The sequence below is a fragment of the Amblyomma americanum genome, chromosome 1, assembly GCF_052857255.1.
Source record: "Amblyomma americanum isolate KBUSLIRL-KWMA chromosome 1, ASM5285725v1, whole genome shotgun sequence".
NCBI lineage: Eukaryota > Metazoa > Arthropoda > Arachnida > Ixodida > Ixodidae > Amblyomma > Amblyomma americanum.
The window spans coordinates 316,577,489-316,587,505 of NC_135497.1; the positions used below are offsets into that span (position 1 = coordinate 316,577,489).

At 44.8% G+C, this 10,017-nt stretch overlaps 1 long non-coding RNA gene across 1 annotated transcript; it reads left to right on the plus strand.

Moving 5' to 3' along the window:
• The first annotated feature begins 1,518 nt into the window (after positions 1-1,518).
• Positions 1,519-9,813, plus strand: LOC144098783 (uncharacterized). Its single transcript, XR_013307245.1, has 3 exons — positions 1,519-2,001; positions 7,519-7,729; positions 9,554-9,813. It is a non-coding gene; the product is annotated as an uncharacterized LOC144098783 (long non-coding RNA).
• Positions 9,814-10,017: the final 204 nt, after the last annotated feature.

A 10,017-nucleotide genomic window follows, 5' to 3' on the forward strand; every position in this document is an offset into this window, starting at 1 on the left:
GTGTGTTCTAGTGTGCACACCAGACTAAAGTGCACATCAGAGCGCTGGTGTGTGGTAATGTGTACATCAGAGAGATGGTTGTTCTTGAGCATGCAACACTGGCCACAGAAGCAAATTTATTCGCTCTGTTTGGATCATGAGCAGCTCAGCATAATTATAAAATAGATATGTAAACAATTTCTGCACACCACAAAATAATAATTGCATTATATCAAAATAATTATGTCTAATACAACGGCGGTTTACACAGTCTCTGTAGGAAATCTTACGAATGAAAACGCCACGTTAATGCCACCTCGAGTGCCTTTGAGGGTCTGATTATGGTCATTAGACGACACTGTGGCGCGAAGCGCCTTAGTCTAACTGCAATTTTGAAACAGTTCGCAGTAATTATTTGTCGTGAGACGCGCAACGCTAATAGCCATGCGCCAACGCCTAGCGTGCTTCATAACGCCCTTCAAATCCAGCGCGCTGTCTGCCAGGTCACGTGGCAGGATGCAGACACTCCCTCCGTGACATCCGGCATCCCGGCGTGATATCCGGCTAGGTATTACGCCGCGCCTTGCCGTGGTCCGTGCTGCTGTTGTGTGGACGTTGTTTGTGTTTTTGATTTCAAACTTGTTGCTTCAAACTTGCGTTTGGACTTCCTGCTTATGGTAGCTCGCGCCGCGTGTCAGCAATGCATGCAACCGTTCGCGTACTTTGCCAAAAAGTGACCCCGCCGAAAAGCATGGAGCTGTTTCATTTTGACAACACGTTCAACTTCAACCGTGGAAGCCGCTGCAGCTTTTTTCTTGCCGCGAAGCAAGAGAAGAAAGCGGTTACTGCAAGCCGTCAAGTCTTCGTTTCCAGATGAGACCCATAGTGTAGCGCAGGAATACGCGCGATTTGCGACCGCAAAAATAAACGAGCGAGCACAAAGGCGAGTCCGGTAGGGTTTCGTGAGATGGGTACTCTACCGCTCTGTCCTGTTCGTTTCCCTTCGGCATTGCGCGTCGTTCCCTGGTTGTTTCCGCGGCAGCAAAGTGCCTTCCACATCGAATCATCAACATGCTGACCTGTCAGTGTTCGTAGTGTATGCTTTGTGAAGCGAACGCCGTGATGAGTGCATAGATGCGCTTCCTAAATGCCAGGTGCACGCGTATGAGTCCGTAATTAATCTAAATGTGGCAACTGGATATCGCCCTGCAAGGCGCTGGCCCAGCGAACCGTGTGACTATGTTTTGGCTTTCGTTAAGGTAGTTGCCCGGCTTGCTGTTCATAATTCGACGAGATTGTGCGCTGCTTGCACGCGTGTTTTTGACGCCACTATCGGCCCGTTGCGGACTTCCGCTCGGTCTGTTTATCTTTGTATTATTCGCTACGCGTATGTGCGTCTTTATTGTGATTTGATGTGGCGTCTTAAGGTTTTAACACACCTCTAAGAACCGATTACACCAGATGTCAAGCTCAGTGTGCAAGGTTGGTGACGCGTCAAGGCATGCAAGAGAGTGAATTCAGCGATGCGTCGTAGCGATACCCCAACAAGGAAGCTGGCTGCTCGATAACCAGTCCAATATTTGTAACGGTGCCTGCAGCTGTAAAGTTCAGTTAGTTGCAGGCGGCCGTGAATAAAAATCACTGCTAAATGTTGACGAAGAAGCAGCCCTAGAAAAGGGGTTCTTTAAAGCACTTTCATATTAAGTGGTTATGAATAACCTAAAGAGTGCAGAGCTGATCATAAAAACTAGTATGAGCAAGTGCCGTTATGTATTTAAAGTTTGGCTGTTTAAACATTTTCTTGTGGTTGTGTGAAATGCAAGCAATACAAATTATTACCAAGAAGTGCCAGGCATTGCAGATGCAAGAATACACAGCTGGAAATAACGATGGTATGCAGGTGAAGTGCCTGCTGTTCAGTATGAAGAGGCCCTAAAAGAGCTTCGCCGAAGAGGATGTTTCACTGTCCAGATTTGGGGCTGTTCCTGACTGTGCCCGTTCAGCGTACATTGCAGAGCACAAGTATGTATTGAGTTTTCTAAAATCTGTCTTTTCACCGCTGTGTTGAGATCAGTGTGTTGCAATGTCTCCTTCGAACCAGAATGCTGACGGCATGTATGGGCATTCCCGTATTCAAAATAACATGCGCGTCTCTTCTCAATAGGTCAATATCAGATAGTGCCACTTTCATGTTCATTATGAAGCAGTGCTTAATTCAGAGGGGTCTCGGATGGCCTCGGAGCCCCTACTAATACTAACGAGGAATTTGAGCCCCTCGTACTAGAATGATTTGTTTTATTAGGTTTTAACGTCCCAAAGCGACTCAGGCTATGAGGGACGCCGTAGTGAAGGGCTACGGAAATTTCGACCACCTGGGGTTCTTTAACATGCACTGAAATCGCACAGCACACGGGCCTCTAGAATTTCGTCTTCATCGAAATTCCGCCGCTACGGCCAGGATCGAACCCACGTCTTTAGGTTTAGCAGCCGAGCGCCGTAACTACTGAGCCACCGCGGCGGGTTCTCATACTAGAGTGTAGGGAGTGTATGAATCCGGAAAAAACAGCCAATTGTTTTTTGTTAGCGGTGGTCGGAACATTTCTACAGTCATTTATAAAATTTCGCGGTGATTTTTAGCAAGAATCATTAACACGTTTTCTTAAAGCCAAGATGCAGTAAAAATGCAAAGTTGACAACACAACTCAAAGGTAGGAAGGAAAAGGAAAACCCGCACCCTCACACCCCAAGTGAATCCAGAGCTGGTCGCTCAGTTCCAAGGCTACACAGCAGCAACGAGCACACCAGCATGTCCTCAGCAAAGCCACTTTCTCTCTTACTTTCTATTTCTCTCGCCAGCTGTTCTTGAGTGCCTAGAGACCCCCTTCAATGCAGCCAGGCTTTAAAAAAAAAGCAGAATGAAGAAATGGGCTACAGGGCAGCATTTAAAGGTAATATTACAGCATGAGGAGAATTCTTTTATCCCCAGGAGGTCGAAATTATTCCGGAGCCCTCCACTACGGCACCACTTTCTTCCTTTCTTCTTTCACTCCCTTCTTTATCCCTTCCCTTACGGCGTGGTTGAGGTGTCCAACGACATACGAGACAGATACTGCGCCATTTCCATTCCCCAAAAAACCAATTATTATTATTATTATTATTATTATTATTATTATTATTAAATCTCAGTGCAAAATAAGCACCGTGTGCGGCAAAGTACTTCAGAATCAGTGCAATTATAGCCTGTGCACAAAAAAGCAAAAAGTGCTAAATGAAAAATTGTGAATGTACAACCTGGACACATTTCTTATTGTGTAAATAGTTTGTACATATTACTTCTCCCCCTATCCTCTATTCCTGTCCCCTCACCTCTTTCATTTGATTTCTCCATTCTGCCTGCTGTCCTTTATTTCCGCTGCCCAAGCTCCGGTGCTTCAGTATCGATGGCAGATGCCGGCGCTAGCAAAAATCTTTTCCTTCCTTTTTACTATTATTTTAATAAAACCACTACCACCACCAACACCACAAAACGTTCTTGGTGAGTTTTGGTGTTTGTTTCGCCATTTCGCTTGCTTCGTGATGACACTGTGGAAGTTCAGTGAATATACTTGCTAAAATACATTTAAAGGTAATTAGGAGCTTGCAGTGATCTGTTTTACTCAGCCTTTCGGCATCCTGATATCATAGTTAAACAAAGCTTGAAAGAAACATATAAGATATTGGCGCATGCTGCACTCTCAGCTGTTTACATTATCAGTTCGCCAAAATATATGGCTTATATTCCACATACTTAGAAATAGAAAAGACCAAAATTAGGAAAGCAAACCGGAAAAAGACACACCTAACATTACCCCTTTTTTCATGCTCCTAGCAGCAGTGGGCGTAGGGACCAACGGCGTAGTAGTAAAAAGCATTGAACTTGGCTTGCAAAATACATACCATTTTTGAAGCATCAGGTCGCAGGGGTACTTGCGCCACGCTTTACTGCCTAGTCTTGCTTGGCTCTATTATGTTTTGTTCTGAAGGCCACTCCATTAATTTACTTCCCCCGTGTATTGAACTGCGCCGTAAGGGAAGGGATAAACGAGGGACGGAAAGAAGAAAGGCAGAAAGAGGTGCCGTAGTGGAGGGCTCGGAAATAATTTCCACCACATAGGGATCTTTAATGTGCACTGACATCGCACAGCACACAGCACATCGCACAACCTTTGCATCTCGCCTCCATCGAAACGCAGCCGCCAAGTTCGGGTTCGAACCTGGGTACTACGGGTAAGTAGACGAGCATCTTAACCATTGAGCCACCGCGGCGAGTTTTTTTTTGTTGGTAAATTGGTTTTGAGGTCACGTCATGTCTCGCTTTGAGCGCTCATTTTTTTTCTCGCCATACGCCTTTAAGTGGGAGCTCAGTGCTACGACTGTCTCATTTCATTTGTACGTTGTTGTTCTTGGGCTACTTTTACCTCGAAAGGTGCTCCTAAATTCGTTTTTCTATCTTGTTGCATAATCGCTGGATGCAAGTTAGGCTTTTGTGATGACCAGTTTATCACGTTTGGCTATTTTTGTGTTTTTGATATTTGGATTATTTATATTTTGGGTCATGTTTATATTCCGCCGCATTTCGAAAGCTGCCCTTGCTTAGAAGATGCTTACGTTTAGCCCCTCAAAATACCAAGCTGTTTTGCCTACACTACCCTTGTAAGACTGATTTTACAATATGCAAGCACTCTTTGGTTCCCGAAATCAATCACTGACGTCACTCGGCTTAAGAGAGCGCAACGAAAGCTGTAAGGTTCATTCATAACAAATACGACCCCTCTGACTCCCCTGCTTATATTACCGCTTCGTTTGGCCTTCCATCACTATCACCTAAGGCAAAAGAATCTCGCCTGTAGTTTTATGCCAAATTATTACACAACAGCTATAGTGTAAACGTGTCTAAATATGCACCCTTCTGATAATTACTACAATCCTGGAAAAACGCTAAGGCGCCCATGTGCTGTGCAATGTCAGTGCACGTTAAAGATCCCCAGGTGGTCGAAATTATTCCGGAGCCCTCCATTACGGCACCTCTTCTTCCTTTCTTCTTTCACTCCCTTCTTTATCCCTTCCCTTACGGCGCGGTTCAGGTGTCCAACGATATATGAGACAGATACTGCGCCATTTCCTTTCCCCCCAAAAAACCAATTATTATTATTATTATTAATCCCGGCACAAGCATGCGCACGCATCCGCTGACTGAATAATCTCGTCAAACCAACATTCTCAAGCATTCCTTCTTACCTTTAACCATAAGCGAAAGGAATTAGCTCAATTCATTGATTACTAGTGTGCTCACTAACACTATCTCCCTTAACCTCAAAATTAGAATCCAACAAAAATGAGTTAAGTGGACATGTCCTACATTCTACCAGATGACTGCGCCGCCATTACTTATTGCCATTCCTTGATATATTAATTTTACAGATGGTTTTGTTGACCATTGTGACCTGTTACCTTCTTTTTCTAACATGCTTACTAGCAAGGATGACCACTGCTCTACTTGTTTTCTTCTTTTCTGCTGTTATGAATTGTTAAGGCATTCTTTGATGACCTGCCTACTGTTTTCGTTATAATCAAGGGTTCGACAGAATCCTGTCTGGCCAGGAGGAAGCATATTGGAAGCACAAGAAACATACACTCGCTTAAGAAAAAATATTTAACACATGACGTTTCGAGACCCGTACGGGTCCCTTGTTCACAATGAGGATGGGCGGAATGGGCCGCTACTTATAAGTGAGTGGGCGCAGATATCGGGGAGATTCCCTCTCGTCCTGTTGATAGCATTCTTGGTCGTCTGTATGTAAAATGATTCGAGAAGTAATCGTGAAGATAAAGGTTTCTTCGTGTCCAAAATTGTTGTTCTCCCAGTCAATGGAGTGCTGCATCATTTGGGCATGCTCTGCAAGTGCGTTGGAGGAAGTGCGACTTTTCTTGACGTCATTCTTGTGTTCCCTTATTCTTCTTTTAAAATCGCCTGACTCGCCAATGTATGAAGCATCGCAATCCTTGCAGGGGATCTTGTATACAACGCTGGGGTAACATGCGCGCTCTTGGCGGTCCTTTACGTGACACAGCTGCTGTTTCAGCTTGCTGGATGGTACGTGCGCAATTCGAACGCATTATTTGGCAAATATTCGCGCCAGAGCCTCACTTGTACCCCGGGAATACAGGACAGTCACGCGTTTCTGTTGCCCAACAAACTGGGGCTGAGCAGGTTCCTTACAGCGGCGTTCTTGATTGTTTAGCATCTGACGGGGGTAGCCATTATTTTTAAGGTCGACGCGAACTTTCTGCTGCTCGGAAGAGAGAAGGCCAGGGCCAGAACATAGACGTCCAGCTCGCTTGAACAGAGCGGACGCGACGGAGCGTTTGTGGCCTATGGGATGGGCAGATTTAAAATCGAGGTACTTGCCGGTATGTGTGGGCTTTCAGTATACGGTAGTGGCGAGCCCATCGGGAGTGCGGAGAACGAGAACATCGAGAAAAGCAATACTTCCGGTGGCTGCTTCTTCATCAGTTCACAATGGAACCCCCGTCAGATGCTAAACAATCCAGAACGCCGCTGTAAGGAACCTGCTCAGCCCCAGTTTGTTGGGCAACAGAAACGCGCGACTGTCCCGTATTCCCGGGGTACAATTGAGGCTCTGGCGCCAATATTTGCCAAATGTGGCGTTCTATTTGCGCACGTACCGTCCAGCAAACTGAAACAGCAGCTGTGTTACGTGAAGGACCGCCTAGAGTGCACATGTTACCCCTGCGTTGTATACAAGATCTCCTGCAAGGATTGCGATGCTTCATACATTGGCGAGTCAGGCGATTTTAAAAGAAGAATAAGGGAACACAAAAATGACGCCAAGAAAGGTCGCTCTTCCCCCAATGCACTTGCAGTGCATGCCCAAATGATGCAGCACTCCATTGACTGGGAAAACGCCACAATCTTGGACACGAAGAAACCTTTATCTTCACGATTACTTCTCGAATCATTTTACATACAGACGACCAAGAATACTATCAACAGGACGAGGGATCTCCCCGATATCTACGCCCACTCACTGTGCAGTCAAGTCGGCTTATAAGTAGCGGCCTGTTCCGCCCATCCTCATTGTGAACAAGGGACTCGTACGGGTCTGGAAACGTCATGTGTTAAATATTTTTTCTTTGGCGAGTGTATGTTTCTTGTGCTTCCAATACTGGTAGTTATATAACATTTATTTTCAAATTTCCCTGTCTGTTGATCCGCAGGAAGTAATTTCTTGTTATTGTTTTGAACTTTGTATTGTACTGATTGCTCACCTCCTACGGTCTCGTGACTAGCAGTATTTTTAATAAATAAATCAATTATACTGTCTCTTATGGCACTATCCCAAAGCAGGAGCATGTTTCGTTAGGTAGCAGTTTGTGTGGTCACTGTAAAACAAGGCCTTCTATAAAACTTTGTTCTCTTCTCTTTGCTGTCTTCTGAATGCTTTTGTTACAAAGGTGTAACGTACTTTGTCTTTTCAGGTTTATATTGGTGGTGGTGTGCTGGTTGACAAATCGGTGCTATAGCTGTTCAATCAGTCGAACAGTGGGCCAGGGAAGTATGCCTGTGCACTGCTGTGCCATCTGTTTTCGCCTGAGGAGCTGCAGGACAGCTCTATTTTCGGGCAGCAGAACACATGTACACACTCAAAACGCGGGGCTCTGGACCAAGAGAACGTCTAGGCAGTAATTGGTAAGTGTCCTTTTTTAGACATATCTTTATGTAGCTAGCCATCTAAAATACTTTCTACAAATCCAAACTGCTCATTTAGAATTTAGAACTCCTATTGCTGAGAGTAAAAAAATTCAGTGTCGTAGGTAGAAAGCGCTTGAGATTTTTTTGCAAACAAGACGGGAATGCAAACTAGAGGTGTACGGATAGTACTTCTTTAATTGAACATGAGTAGTGTAACTGGTGTACTGAGTTGAATGCGAATAGAATATTTGTGCCAATATTTGCTACTGTTGCAAATAATCGTACAAAACGGAAGAATAGTGTTAAACATTGATGTGATAGTGGCGGCGCTGCAGTACGATGCTAACTAACGGAGTTAAAGCTATAGCTGTTAAATTACGCAACAATGATCGCCACTAAGGGGCCGCAACACGAATTCATAATGTTAACTGTGTGAACATCAAGTTATGGATGTACAGAAATTATTTTCTTATTGGAAACGATAGAGAATCAACTAGAGCCACAGCTAAGGGCATGAGATGGGCGAAAACATATATGAGCCATGGCCTCCATGGCTGCTGAAGTTGCCGAAGCCTTGCTGCGTTGTCGCGTCTTGGAGGCCATCTATGAATATTACGACTGCTGCCGCACGAAGCGACCATGTAGTGACACTGCACCCTTCATTGTGCAGGTATTGATGATCGCAGGATGGCATGCAGCACCAGAGTGGGCCCTGTTCTTTGAAAGAACAGTCATCGAAGAAATATACCATGCCTAGCCTTATTTGAACATTATGCCAATTGTTCGATAAGTGTTCAAAAGTTCATAACCAATACGATTCGGTTCGAATAATTTCTAAAACACACTATTTGACTCGTTCGAGATTTTCTCATAGGTCCACGGCAATGGCTCAGTGGTTATGGTGGTCGGCTGCTGATACGAAAGACGCGGGCTCGATCCTGGCTGTGGCGGTCTAATTTTGATGGAGCTAAAATTCTTGACGCCCGTGTACTGTGTGATGTCAGTGCATTTTAAAAAACCCCAGGTGGTCGAAATTTCCGGATACCTTCACTGCGTCGTCTCTCATAGCCTTACTCCCTCTGGGACATTAAACCCCATAAACCAAATCAAACCGATTTTCTAATATTCGTACACACCTAACACAAACCTTATAGCAAGACCTCACAAATGGTATGGGGCCGCAGCGGTGGCTGAGTGGTTACGGCGCTCGGCTGCTGGCCCGAAAGACGCTGGTTTGATCCTGAACGCAGCGGTCGAATTTCGATGGAGACGAAATTCTAAAGGCCCGTGCACATGAACAGTGCGATGTCAATGCACATTAAACAACTTCAGGTGGTCGAAATTTCCGGATTCCTTCACTGCGGCGTCTCTCATAGCCTGTCTCGCTTTGGGACGTTAAACTCCCGCAAACCAAATGGTATGTAAAAAGAGAAAAGAATACGAAAGGATGAGAAATGTCATGCATGCTGAAACAAAGCAGCTGCTGAATGCCTTGAAATTGCAGAGTGCATGTACGCATACAAAAATACTGCTACCATTATTGTGACACATATCAATTAAGACTGCCTGAGGTAACATTTATATCTGCACTTATTAGCAATAGCTTCACTTTGCACAGTTGAGAGGGATATGACTGGATTCATTATATCTTTGCTTATAGTTTTATGGAGCAAACTAGAGTTACTGTACTTAAGGAAAGGACGAGTAGATTTGGCAAAGGCATATATGAATGTTGCAGAAATGTGAGAGTGATACCACACGTCAAGTGCTTTTGCACATTTTTTTACATGTTCAACATTAATTTGCTATATTTGTTTCCAGGCTTTACATGCAGGAAGTTTCCGGATTCCAGTGCAGGCCCCATCAAGATTAGCCTGGCGAGATACCCGGCTCGCCTCAACAATAAGGCCGGCCCCAGCAACGCCAGAGCGGACCATGTGAAAAATAGCCTCCTACCCTACCTGACACGCCTTATTACATGGAACCCCGTTCATACGTTTTTCACCGGACCGGGAAAGAAAAACGTAAAAGCCCGAAAAATGCAGCAGTGAGTAACGTAACAACGGGGTTCTACTGCAATGGGCCGGCAGCAACATTCACCTGCTGCAACATACAACTGTTAATTAGTTTATTTTTTTAATTTTCACTTTTGTCGGCTCTAGTCAGGCACCTGTGATGTTTTGCGAATAAAACAAATTTTAACATTTTTTCCTGTGCGTCTTGAAGTACATGCAGGTACGTGTGCCACAAACTGCATTTGCATATATGTCCTTCCAGCAGGATTG